At 47.2% G+C, this 13,610-nt stretch overlaps 1 long non-coding RNA gene across 1 annotated transcript; it reads right to left on the bottom strand.

Annotated features, from left to right (window-relative positions):
- Positions 1–7,920: 7,920 nt before the first annotated feature.
- Positions 7,921–9,437, bottom strand: LOC111197050 (uncharacterized). Its single transcript, XR_007433618.1, has 3 exons — positions 9,219–9,437; positions 8,972–9,124; positions 7,921–8,861 (listed from the first exon to the last, which is right to left on the bottom strand). It is a non-coding gene; the product is annotated as an uncharacterized LOC111197050 (long non-coding RNA).
- Positions 9,438–13,610: the final 4,173 nt, after the last annotated feature.

The raw sequence follows: 13,610 nt of genomic DNA on the forward strand, positions 1-13,610 counted from the left end.
TGAGTGAGCGGGGATAGCTGAGTGAGCTGGGGTAACTGAGTGATCTGGGGAAGCTGGGATAGCTGAGTGAGCTGGGGTAGCTGAGTGAGCTGGGGTAGCTGAGTGAGCTGGGGTAGCTGAGTGAGCTGGGGTAGCTGAGTGAGCTGGGATAGCTGAGTGATCTGGTGAACTGGTGAAGCTGAGTGAGCTGTGGTAGCTGGGTTAGCTGGGTAAGCTGAGTGAGCTGTGGTAGCTGGGTTAGCTGAGTGAGCTGTGGTAGCTGGGATACCTGAGTGAGCTGGGGTAGCTGAGTGAGCTGGGATAGCTGAGTGAGCTGTGGTATCTGAGGTACCTGGGGTAGCTGAGTGAGCTGGGGAAGCTGGGATAGCTGAGTGAGCTGGGATAGCTGAGTGAGCTGTGGTATCTGAGGTAGCTGGGTTAGCTGAGTGAGCTTGTTTAGCTGGGGTATCTGGGATTGCTGAATGAGCTGGTTTAGCTGAGTGAGCTGGGGTAACTTGGGTAGCTGAGTGAGCTGGGTAAGCTCAGTGAGCTGTGGTAGGTGAGTGAGCTGGGGTGGCTGGGGTAGCTAAGTGATCTGGGGAAGCTGGGATTGCTGGCATAGCTTAGTGAGCTGTGGTAGCTTAGTGAGCAGTGGTAGCTGGGGTAGCTGAGTGAGCTAGGCTAACTGGGGTAGCTGAGTGAGCTAGGGTAACTGGGGTACCTGGGTGAGCTGGTTGAGCTGGGGTTGCTGAGTGAGCTTTGGTAGCTGAGTGAGCTGGGTTAGCTGAGTGATAGATGAGTGAGCTGGGTTAGCTGAGTGAGCTGGGGTAACTGAGGTACCTGGGGTAGCTGAGTGAGCTGGGGAAGCTGGTATAGATGAGTGAGCGGGGATAGCTGAGTGAGCTGGGGTAACTGAGTGAGCTGGGGAAGCTGGGGTAACTGAGTGATCTGGGGAAGCTGGGATAGCTGAGTGAGCTGGGATAGCTGAGTGAGCGGGGATAGCTGAGTGAGCGGGGATAGCTGAGTGAGCTGGGGTAACTGAGGTACCTGGGGAAGCTGGGATAGCTGAGTGAGCTGGGATAGCTGAGCGAGCTGGGATAGCTGAGCGAGCTGGGATAGCTGAGCGAGCTGGGATAGCTGAGCGAGCTGTGGTAGCTGGTTAGCTGAGTGAGCTGGGGTATCTGAGTGAGCTGGGGTAGCTGAGGGAGCTGGGGAAGCTGGGATAGATGAGTGAGCGGGGATAGCTGAGTGAGCGGGGATAGCTGAGTGAGCTGGGGTAGCTGAGGGAGCTGGGGAAGCTGGGATAGATGAGTGAGCAGGGATAGCTGAGTGAGCTGGGGTAACTGAGTGATCTGGGGAAGCTGGGATAGCTGAGTGAGCTGGGATAGCTGAGTGAGCGGTGGTATCTGAGGTACCTGGGGTAGCTGAGTGAGCTGGGATAGCTGAGTGAGCTGTGGTAGCTGGTTAGCTGAGTGAGCTGGGGTATCTGAGTGAGCTGGGGTAGCTGAGGGAGCTGGGATAGATGAGTGAGCGGGGATAGCTGAGTGAGCTGGGGTAGCTGAGGGAGCTGGGGTAGCTGAGGGAGCTGGGGAAGCTGGGATAGATGAGTGAGCGGGGATAGCTGAGTGAGCTGGGGTAACAGTGATCTGGGGAAGCTGGGATAGCTGAGTGAGCTGGGATAGCTGAGTGAGCGGTGGTATCTGAGGTACCTGGGATAGCTGAGTGATCTGGTGAACTGGTGAAGCTGAGTGAGCTGTGGTAGCTGGGTAAGCTGAGTGAGCTGTGGTAGCTGGGATACCTGAGTGAGCTGGGGTAGCTGAGTGAGCTGGGATAGCTGAGTGAGCTGTGGTATCTGAGGTACCTGGGATAGCTGAGTGAGCTGGGTTAGCTGAGTGAGCTGTGGTATCTGAGGTAGCTGGGTTAGCTGAGTGAGCTTGTTTAGCTGGGGTATCTGGGATTGCTGAATGAGCTGGTTTAGCTGAGTGAGCTGGGGTAACTTGGGTAGCTGAGTGAGCTGGGTAAGCTCAGTGAGCTGTGGTAGGTGAGTGAGCTGGGGTGGCTGGGATAGCTAAGTGATCTGGGGAAGCTGGGATCACTGAGTCAGCTGGGGTAGCTGTGATTGCTGAGTGAGCTGGGGCAGCTGAGTGACCTGGAGTAGCTGGGCTAGCTGGGATTGCTGAGTGAGCTGGGGTAGCTGAGGTAGCTGGGATTGTTGAATGAGCTGGGGTAGCTGGGATTGCTGAATGAGCTGGTTTAGCTGGGATTGCTCAATGAGGTGGTTCAGCTGGATGATCTGGGGTAGCTAAATGAGCTGGTTTAGCTGAGTGAGCTGGGGTAGCTGGGATTGCTGAGGGAGCTGAGTGAGCTAGGGTAACTGGGGTAGCTGGGTGAGCTGGGCAGCTGGGATTGCTGAGTGAGCTTGTTTGGCTGAGGTAGCTGGGGTAGCTGAGTGATCTGGGGAAGCTGGGGTAGCTGAGTGATCTGGGGAAGCTGGGATAGCTGAGTGAGCTAGTTTAGCTGGAATTGCTGAAAGAGCTGGGGTAGCTGAGTGAGCTGGGATTGCTAAGTGAGTTGTGGTAGCTGAGTGAGCAGGGTTAGCAGAGTGAGCTGGGTTAGCTGAGTGAGCTAGGATAGCGGACTGAGGTAGGGTAACTGGGATTGCACAATGAGTAGGATAGCGGAGTGAGGTAGGGTAACTGGTGAATTGCTGATTGAGCTGGTTAAACTGAGTCAGCTGGGATAGCTGAGTGAGCTAGGATAGCGGAGTGAGCTAGGGTAACTGGGATTGCACAATGAGTTGGTTTAGCTGAGTGAGCTTGTATAGGTGAGTGAGATGGGGTAGCTGAATTACTTGGGTTAGCTGAGGTAGCCGATTGAGCTGTGTGAGCTGGAGGAGCTGGGACTGCTGAATGAGCTGATTTAGCCGGGATTGCTTAATAAACTGGTTTAGCTGGGATTGCTTAATAAGCTGGTTTAGCTGGGGTAGTTGAGTGAGCTGGGATAGCTTGGATTGCTGAATGAGCTGGGATAGCTGGGATTGCTTAATAAACTGGTTTAGCTGGGATTGCTTAATAAGATGGTTTAGCTGGGATTGCTGAGTGAGCTAGGATTGCTGAGTGAGCTAGGATTGCTGAGTGAGCTAGGATTGCTGAGTGAGCTAGGATTGCTGAGTGAGCTGGGATTGCTGAGTGAGCTGGGATTGCTGAGTGAGCTAGGATTGCTGAGTGAGCTAGGATTGCTGGGGTAGCTGAGGTAGCTGGGATAGCTGAGCGAGCTGGGGTAGCTGGGATTGCTGAATGAGCTGGTTTAGCTTAGTGAGCTGGTGTAGCTGAGTGTGTTGGGGTAGCTGGGATTGCTCAATGAGCTGGTTTAGCTGAGTGAGCTGGGGTAGCTGGGATTGTTGAGGGAGCTGAGGTAGCTGAGTGAGCAGGATTAGCTGAGGGAGCTGGGATAGCTGAATTAGTTGGTTTAGCTGGGATTGCTGAATGAGCTGGGGAAGCTGAGCGATCTGGGGAAGCTGGGTTAGCTGAGTGAGCTGTGGTAGCTGAGTGAGCTAGGGTAACTGGTGAAGCTGAGTGAGCTGGTGAAGCTGAGTGAGCTGGGGTAGCTGGATTAGCTGAGTGAGCTAGGATAGCTGAGTGAGCTAGGGTAGCTGGGTGAGCTGAGTGAGCCAGGATAGCTGAGTGAGCTAGGGTAACTGGTGAAGCTGAGTGAGCTGGTGAAGCTGAGTGAGCTGGGTTAGCTGAGTGATCTGGGGAAGCTGGGATAGCTGAGTGAGCTGTGGTATCTGAGGTTGCTGGGTTAGCTGAGTGAGCTTGTTTAGCTGAGGTAGCTGGGGTATCTGGAATTGCTGAATGAGCTGGTTTAGCTGAGAGCTCGGGAAGCTGGGATAGCTGAGTGAGCTTGTTTAGCTGAGGTAGCTGGGGTATCTGGAATTGCTGAATGAGCTGGTTTAGCTGAGAGCTCGGGAAGCTGGGATAGCTGAGTGAGCTGTGGTATCTGAGGTAGCTGGGATAGCTGAGTGAGCTGGGATAGCTGAGTGAGCTGGGATAGCAGAGTGAGCTGGGATAGCAGAGTGAGCTGGGATAGCAGAGTGAGCTGGGATAGCAGAGTGAGCTAGGGTAACTGGGGTAGCTGAGTTAGCTGGGATTGCTGAGGCAGCTGGTGAAGCTGAGGTAAATGATTGAGCTGGGTAAACTGAGTGAGCTGGGGTAACTAAGTGAGCTGGTGTAGCTGAATGAGGTGGTTTGGCTGAGTGAGCTGTGGTAGCTGGGGTAGCTGGGATAGCTGGCATAGTTAAGTGAGCTGTGGTAGCTTAATGAGCTGTGGTATCTGAGGTAGCTGGGGTCAGGGCTGGACTGGTAATCAGGCGTACCGGGCAAATGCCCGATGGGCCGACAGTCCTCAGGGGCCGATGCAGATTTTTTTCTTCCTTTTTTTCTAAGAGACTGGCCCAGAAGTTAGAGGGGGTCTCTCTCTCGCTCCCTCGCTCGCCTAATCACGCGCGCTTTCTCCCTCTCTCTGAGGATCTATCTCACTCTCTCGCGCTCTCTCTCTCTGACTGTCTTTTTCTCGCTCGCTCTCTCATTGCTGAGGGAGCTGGTAAAGCTGAGTGATCTGGGGTAGCTGAGTGAGATAGGGTAGGTGAGTAAGCTGGGGTTACTGATTGAGCTGGCTAAGCTGAGTGAGCTGTGGTAGCTGAGTGAGCTGTGGTATCTGAGGTAGTTGGGTTAGCTGAGTGAGCTGGGGAAGCTGGGATAGCTGAGTGAGATGTGGTATCTGAGGTAGTTGGGTTAGCTGAGTGAGCTGGGGAAGCTGGGATAGCTGAGTGAGATGTGGTATCTGAGGTAGTTGGGTTAGATGAGTGAGCTGGGGTACCTGGGTGAGCTGGTTTAGCTGGGATTGCTGAATGAGCTGTGGTAGCTGAATGAGGTGGTTTAGCTGAGTGAGCTGGGTTAGCAGAGTGAGCTGGGGTAGCTGGGATTGCTCAATGAGCTGGTTTAGCTTAATGATCTGGGGTAGCTGATTGCGCTGGTTGAACTGAATGAGCTTGTTTAGCTGAGTGAGCTGGGGTACCTGGGTGAGCTGGGGTAGCTGAATGAGGTGGTTTAGCTGAGTGAGCTGGTGTAGCTGGGATAGCTGAGTGAGCTGTGGTGTCTGAGGTAGCTGAGTTAGCAAGGATAGCTGAGTGAGCTAGGGTTACTGGGGTAGCTGAGTGAGGTAGGGTAACTTGGGTAGCTGAGTGTGCTGGGTAAGCTCAGTAAGCTGTGGTAGCTGGGTTAGCTGAGTCAGCTGGGGTAGCTGAATGAGCTGGTTTAGCTGAGTGAGCTGGGGTAGCTGAGTGAGCTGTTGTATCTGAGGTAGCTGATTGAGCTGGGTTAGCTGAGTGACCTGGGTTAGCTGAGTGAGCTGGGGTAGGTGAGTGAGCTGGGGCAGCTGAGTGAACTGGGTAAGCTCAGTGAGCTGTGGTAGCTGGGATTGCTCAATGAGCTGGTTTAGCTGAATGATCTGGGGTACCTGGGATAGTTGATTGAGCTGCTTAAACTGAGTGAGCTGAGTGAGCTGGGGTAGCTGAATGAGGTGGTTTAGCTGGGATTGCTGAATGAGCTGAGGTATGAGTGAGCTGGCGTAGCTGGGATAGCTTAGTGAGCTGTGGTATCTGAGGTAGCTGGGATAGCTGAGTGAGCTGGGTTAGCTGAGTGAGCTAGGGTAACTGGGGTAGCTGAGTGAGCTGGGTAAGCTCAGTGAGCTGGGTTAGCTGGAATTGCTGAGGGAGATGGTGAAGCTGAGTGAGCTGGGGTAGCTAGGATTGCTGAATGAGCTGGTTTGGCTGAGTGAGCTGGTGTAGCTGAGATTGCTGTGGTATCTGAGGTAGCTGGGATTGCTGAATGAGCTGGGGTAGCTGAGTGAGCTAGGGTAGCTGGGATTGCTGATTGAGCTAGGGTAACAGGGATTGCTGAATGAGCTGGTTTAGCTGAGTGAGCTGGTGTAGCTAAGTGCGTTGGGTAAACTGGGATTGCTCAATGAGCTGGTGTAGCTGGGATTGCTGAATGAGCTGGGGTAGCTGAATGAGCTGTGGTAGCTGAGTGAGTTGGGTTAGCAAAGTGAGCTGGGGTAGCTGGGATAGCTGAGTGAGCTGGGGTACCTGGGTGAGCTGGTTTAGCTGGGATTGCTGAATGAGCTGTGGTAGCTGAGGTAGCTGGGGTAGCTGGAATTGCTGAATGAGCTGGGGTAGCTGAATGAGGTGGTTTAGCTAAGTGAGCTGGGTTAGCTGAGTGAGCTAGGATAGCAGAATGAGCTAGGGTAACTGGGGTAACTGAGTGAGTTGGGATTGCTGAGGCAGCTGGTGAAGCTGAGTGAGCTGGGGTAGGTGAGTAAGCTGGGGTAACTGATTGAGCTGGGTAAACTGAGTGAGCTGTGGTAGCTGAGTGAGATGTGATAGCTGAGTGAGCTAGGACAGCTGAGTGAGCTAGGGTAACTGGGGTAGCTGAGTGAGCTGGGTTAGCTGGGATTGCTGTGGTATCTGAGGTAGCTGGGATTGCTGAATGAGCTGGGGTAGTTGAGTGAGCTGGGGCAGCTGAATGAGGTGGTTTAGCTAAGTGAGATGTGGTAGCTGAATGAGGTGGTTAAGCTGAGTGAGCTGGGTTAGCTGAGTGAGCTAGGATAGCAGAGTGAGCTAGGGTAACTGGGGTAGCTGAGTGAGCCGAGTGAGCTGGGGTAGCTGGGATTGCTGAATGAGCTGGGGTAGCTGAATGAGCTGGTTTAGCTAAGTGAGCTGGGGTAGCTGGGATTGCTGAGTGGGCTTGTATAGCTGAGTGGGCTTCGGTTGCGAAGTGAGCGGAGATTGCTGGGATTGCTGAATCATCTGCTTTAGCTGAGTGAGCTAGGGTAACTGGGATTGCTGCGTGGGCTGGGTTAGCTGAGTGTGCCGGGTTAGCTGAGGGAAGCATGAGAACTAAGTGAGCTGGTTTAGCTGATTGAGTTGGGACAGTTGAGTAAGTGGAACCTGTGAAAGCTTTAAAAGCTGAGTGAGCTGGGGTAAAACCACCAACAAATTAGTTTACAGTTCTGACCTGTCCTTGGTCCAGTAGCTCAGTTTTTAAACATTTACCCAGCTATGTTCTTAGATAATGCTAATCCCTCTCCTTAGAAGTTTTGCTGGGTTGGAACATTTATCACATTTAAAGTATGCTACTGGGCTATACATTTTATTATTATTATTATTATTGTTGTTGTTTAATAGCTGTATAATTATTACACTTGCATGCTCACCTGTGTTCTCTTCCTGGTATGGCAAAGGGTCTAATTGTCCATTTAGCTGACCTTAAATAGTGCCTGATCAAAAAGAGGCATGCTCAGTAGGCCCCATTTAGAGGGGAGTTCCTTGGCGTTTATTAGATTTAAATTTCTTTTATTTGCTTTTGTCTGTTTATTTATGTTCTTGTGGCCTATGGTCTATATAACTATTTTGAATATTTTGTTTATCCATTATGTGTTAATTTGATGTATTTTTTTGTTTATTACTGTATTTTCCTGCAGAAGACAATACTTGGCTTTGGCTGGGTTGGGTAGACCTGTGTTTGTCTGTGTGTGTTTTGTAAATAATGTTTTTTTTTTTGTACCTTCACTTAATAAAAACTACTGATGGGCAGATGAAGCCTCACTGAAGCCTCGAAGAGTGACATCTGTTGGCTGCAATAAATGATTACAGCCTGCACTGAACACAGATTTACTGCTCAATCAAGCTGTTCTGATCTGCTGATAACCATCAACAAATTATTAAAGTGATGCAATAAATACTTGGTTATTGTCATTATTGAAAATCACAATTATTATAATGTTTTTTGTTCCTTTTCTTGACATAAGAAGATATATTTTGCCAGCATATAGTGACACTGGCATTTGATCGAGTGTAGCTGAGTGAGCTGGGGTAGCTCAAGATTTTTTATTTGTCACATCACAGAGTACAGGTGTACATGTTAATGAAAAACTTCCCACAATTGTGCAGAGAATATTTACAACAAGTAGATTAAAAAAATAAAAAAAAAGAATATACAGATAACTCTACAGTATAAACAATACACACAACAATACACCACATACACTATAGACATAGAGACAAATGGAATTGCACAGAAATATGCCTGGTCACCTGGGGGAAGAAGCTGTCTCGGAACCGGCTGGTTCGGGTCTTTAAGCTTCAGAGCCTCTTTCCACTCTGTGAGAACATCTTGGGTGGGAGGCATTGTACATTATTGGTGTATAAATCCAGAAGGTTAGGGAGCTGAACCCTGGTGATGTACTGTGCTGTACGCACTACCCTCTGCAGAGATTTCCACTCCAGAGCAGTACAGTTCCCATACCAAGTGGTGGTGATGCCCGTCAGGATGCTTTCCACAGTGCAGGCGTAGAAAGTCTTGAGGCTGCTAGGGTTCAGACCAAACCTTCTCACCCGTCTGAGGAAGTAGAGGCGGCGTTGTGTTTTTTACCCCCCGTGTGTTGTGTACACGTCAGATCCTCGCTGATGTGAACACCTAGGAACTTGAAGCTTTTGACCCTCTCCACCGCCGTCCCGTTGATGGAGATCGACGAGTGTGCTCTCTCCTATTTCCTGACGTCCAAGAGGTTGTTCTCTTGGCACCATTTTTTCAGAATATTAACCTCCTCTCTGTAGGTAGATTCGTTGTATGAGATCAGGCCTACAATCGCTGTGTCGTCAGCAACTTTGATGATGACATTGGAGCTGTGATAGTTTTCATTCACCAAACTGCAGATACTTGGTGATGTTCATGAAGAGAGGATAGTAAAGATTGTGCTTCTCGTAGTAGCCCAAACTTAACATTCCTTCCCAAAAGGAACTTCACTGCTTGGTGGTATCAGGGCTGGAAAATAAACAAAAAAAAAAATTAAACCTTTTGCACTACACGAGAAACACAGTGACCTACCACAAATCCAAAAGGAATGACAGAAATCAAGGAATATAAACACTCACTGTTTGTAAAGTTCCTCAGAGCTTTCTGAGCTGGAGCTGGTCTCAGTCAGAGCCTCAACTGGCAGTTGGGCTACAGCCCGAACAACAGGAGCCGGGCCTTTAGTTGGGATGCAAACCACAGCATTCCCTCTGCTCTGCAGCTCCTCGATCATCCTGTTAGGAATAAAAACATTTACATTTAGCTTCCTTATACTGAAATGAAATATAATTTTAGGTAAATTAAAAGTAAGTATGGTCAGCATCTTACCTGCCAACAGGGTCAGGGCTCTGCACGATGCTTCTGAGGAGAGACTACTCCCAGACACGGCCAGTACGCAGCAAATCGCTCGTAGCTCTCTTGGAAGATCGCACCACAGCCAGAATGTCAGCTTCTGAAGAGTTCTTCGTGCAGGCTCTTCTGAGATGAACTCGAAGGCTCCAATGAGTCTTCTTACATATAGGACACATGAGGAAGGTCCTATTGCGAGCTTGTCTGTTAGATAAAAAGACAAATAGACATTAGATATTTTAGCATTGAGTAATCCTAAAACAAGTATAAACAGAATATTAAACATGCTTGAGCTGAGAGGTCAAATTAGCTTCAGATTTTTTTTTCCCTGCCTAAATCTGTCAGTATGCCAACCGATGTAAAATCTATAATTCTAAAGATATCTGCACATATTTAGTATTCCTAGAGAGTAGTCCTTTTCAAATCTGTAAGGATCATTCCTGTAAAATGCTCACAAGCTGAGATATTTTAAGGCTGTTTCCCAGCCTCTCGCTGTGTAACACCCAGAGACCTGTACTGTATTAATGAATTATTCCCTTAAAAGCAGCACCTAACTGCACATATTTTAGTATATCTGTAAAGCTAAATAGACATTGAATTTTTCAGCATTAAGTAATCTTAAAACAAGTATAAACAGCATATTAACAAGCTTTGTTGGTTCCCTTAGCGTTTTCCTTGTAGCCAAATTAGAGTGGCCATATTATTTGCTACAGTAAATCAAAGACAAACTTGTACTTACTCAGCAGAAGAAGAAGAAGAAGAAGAAGAAGAAGAAGAAGCCATCTCAGACAGTCAAGAAGATCTCTGGTTCCTGGAGAAGAGAAAGTCAAGGAAGTCGCTAATCTTGACAAGACAAGGATCAGAGGTTGTTTGGGAAGCTCGAACCAGCAGCTTATATTCTACTGTAAACAGAAGTAAACACCCCCACTTGACTGCGGTATCATCTTATTGGATGATGGCTGTGGTCCAGTGGGGGCCAATGAGGTGACACTGTGGTCAAGTGGGGAAAGGTAGTACTCCCTGTACTCTCAAGCAAACCTTTAATATAGAGTATTATTTAAAAACAAAAGAATAAAAGTATTTAAAGTATCTTCATGGTTTCACTGTAGCTAGCACAGAAGCTGAGATATTTTCAGTCATAACGTCCAGAAAATTCTCTTAGGCTGGGAAGTTAAGCATATGGTACCTGCCTGTACAGTTACCAGTGAATTCTGCATTTAAAAGCAGCACCTAACTGCACATATTTAGTATTTCTGTAAAGCTTGAGATTAGTTAATTTAGTTCTATTAGTGTTACAACACTGTACAGCTGAGTACATCACAAGCAAATAAACCCCTTCATATAAGGTCTCATTTTTAAAAAGAGAATAACAGTATTTAAAGTGTCTTTGTGATTTTACTGTAGCTGGCACAGAGGCTGAGATATTGTCAGTCAAAATGTCCAGAAACTTCTCTCAGGCTGAGAACTTAACCATGTGGTTGCTTTCTCTCAGCCTCTCACTGCCCTAAAATTCAAAAATCAGGGAACCGATAGTAGGCTCAGGCCTGATGGAGGCAGGCCAGATTAGTATAGCCTAACAACTGGCCAATTATAGCACCATTATGCCCATTCACAAGCTGGGAGCACAGGCCATACACAAATAAGGTCCATTACCAAGCTGGGAACACAGGATTTATGGAATTATTTTAAAGAAAATTATTTGGGATTAAGTTTAGAATTAAACTGGGGTACCTAAGGGAACTGGGGTAGCCGAGTGAGCTGAATTAACAGACTGAGCTAGAAGAGCTGAGTGAGCTGGGGCATCTGAGTAAGCTAGGAGGACTGGTTAAGATGAGTGAGCTGGGGCAGCTGAGTTAGCTAGGGTAACTAGGATTGTTGGTGTACCCGAGGGGGCTGGGTTAGCTGGGATTACTGAATTAACTGGTCTAGCTGAGTGCGCTGGGTTAGCTGAGTGATCCAGGGTAGCTGAATAAGCTGGGGTAGCTGAGTGAGCTGGTTTAGCTGAGTGAGCTGGGGTAGCTGGGATTGCTGAATGAGCTGGGGCAGCTGAATGAGCTGGGGTAACTGGGATTGCTGAGTGACCTTGTGTAGCTAAGTGAGCTGGGGTAGCTAAATGAGGTGGATTAGCTGAGTGAGCTGGGGTAGCTAGGATTGCTGATTGAACTGGTTAAACTGGGTTAGCTGGGATTGCTGAATGAGCTGGGGTAACTGGGATTGCTGAATGGTGTGCTATAGCTGAGTGAGCTGGGGTAACTGGCATTGTTGAGTGAGCTGGTTGAGTGAGCTGGGGTAGATGGGATTGCTGAGTGAGCTGGGGTAGATGGGATTGCTGAATGAGCTGGGGCAGCTGAGTGAGCTCATGTAGCTGAGTGAGCTGGGTTAGCTGAGTGAGCTCATGTAGCTGAGTGAGCTCATGTAGCTGAGTGAGCTGGGTTAGCTGAGTGAGCTCATGTAGCTGAGTGAGCTGGGTTAGCTGAGTGAGCTCATGTAGCTGAGTGAGCTGGGGTAACTGGGATTGCTGAGTGAGCTGGGTTAGCTGAGTGAGCTGGGGTAGCTGGAATTGCTGAATGAGCTGCTATAGCTGAGCAGTGTTGGGAAGTAACGGATTACATGTAACGGCGTTACCTAATCAGATTACAAATTATGAGTAACTGTAATCCGTTACAGTTACTGCTTCAGTAAATGGTAATCAGATTACAGTTACTCTGCTAAAATAAATGGATTACATTGCGGTACTTTTCTATTTTTGGTCTTCCAATCCAACACTGACAAAACGCAATCACATTCACATAAATCACAACATCAAAATATTCTATGATTCACAACCTCCTGCTCAGAATGTTTTCACTGCAGAAGCGCCCCCTAGCCCGTCGGCGGGCCCGTTCTGACTATGTAAAGTAGAATGCTTATAAGCGTCAAATATTCTACACACACCGACCAAATAACCGACTCATATTCTTTAGTACTAATTTAACTACCTGCATGCAAATTTACAACCATCTACATGAAACCAGTCGCCAGAAATCGCCAACTGAAAACAGCCTGTTTTTTCACATTGTTTACATGGGGAACACGCCTCCCCAACAAAATAGCCTTATAAAATATCATTAGTATATAAAATAACATCATATTACATTATAGAAAATTCACTTACTATCACAGCATCCACAATACAGCACTGAATCGCAGATAAAATATCCATAAAGTCCTTTATTCGCCTGCTCACTTCTCCTCACAAACATGCGTTTATTTTCAGCGCAGCTGAAACGTAATATTCTCAAACTCCTAGCGACCACACAATGTAATATTTTCACGTAAAGTTGTACGTGAATACAAAGCTAAGGATGTCCTCTTCTAGATTCTGTGTTTTTTATTGGTCCACAAACCACTATTTTTCTTAAATGATCGTCTTTTGAACCAATAACGTGAGCGCTGGATCAATCCAATCCAATCAAATCAGGTCATAGCCTTTCTCCAGCGTCACAAAAGTGATTGACACCTATTTCAACCAATAGTCCACCCTTAGACGAAAACATTGGTACGTAATTTGCCCTGATTGGTCTCCTAATGGCTGGGGGAGGGGCATGCCTAACCGCTGTCACCAAATTCCGTCTGCTAAACATAAGTGCGCCCACAGCGCGCATACGTGTGATTTTGTTTGTCATTTCATCAAAAAGTATTAATATTACTCTGAAATAGACTTACATTCATTTATTTTATCACAAACAAACAAAAATACTGTATTACAAACTCTGGCTGTATAGAGACAGATTTACTGGAGAGGTTTTGAACACTTTGGAGACGCCTGGTGGACACCTAATATAATGCAGTGTAACTCTTCAATGCATTGTGATATAAATTACCAATTTTGTAATTTGTTTGTCAAGACCCTACTGAATCAGGAAATGTAGAGAATGATTGACTATTCATCACCAACATCCATACACACATTGTAAACTCTAAATATAACAGGCGCTTTTTTTTTTTTTACATTTTCTTCTGCATTTGATGTTCTCAAATGGAACTTAAATAATGGAAATTAAAGTGTTGAAGTGAATTATTGTTTACTGTTTATGATTACACTGCATTTGACATGTAATAATAAAACATTCAAATTATATTTTGTTTGCATTTGTGAGTTCTTAGAAAAGGAACAGATTGTAATCGCATTAAATCCTATTGGACCGAATTGTATCGTATAAAGACATAATTTGAGGTATCGTACATTATCGTATCGCTGACTAAAATAATCGTATTGTATCGTATCGTAATGAATCTTGTGATTTACACCCCTAGATAATCCTGGCAAAAAATCCACCTGCAGAAAGTGGCAAACCTGCAAATAGTTAGCTTACAGTTGTTGTTACATTG

The sequence above is a fragment of the Astyanax mexicanus genome, unplaced genomic scaffold, assembly GCF_023375975.1.
Source record: "Astyanax mexicanus isolate ESR-SI-001 unplaced genomic scaffold, AstMex3_surface scaffold_40, whole genome shotgun sequence".
Taxonomy (NCBI): domain Eukaryota; kingdom Metazoa; phylum Chordata; class Actinopteri; order Characiformes; family Acestrorhamphidae; genus Astyanax; species Astyanax mexicanus.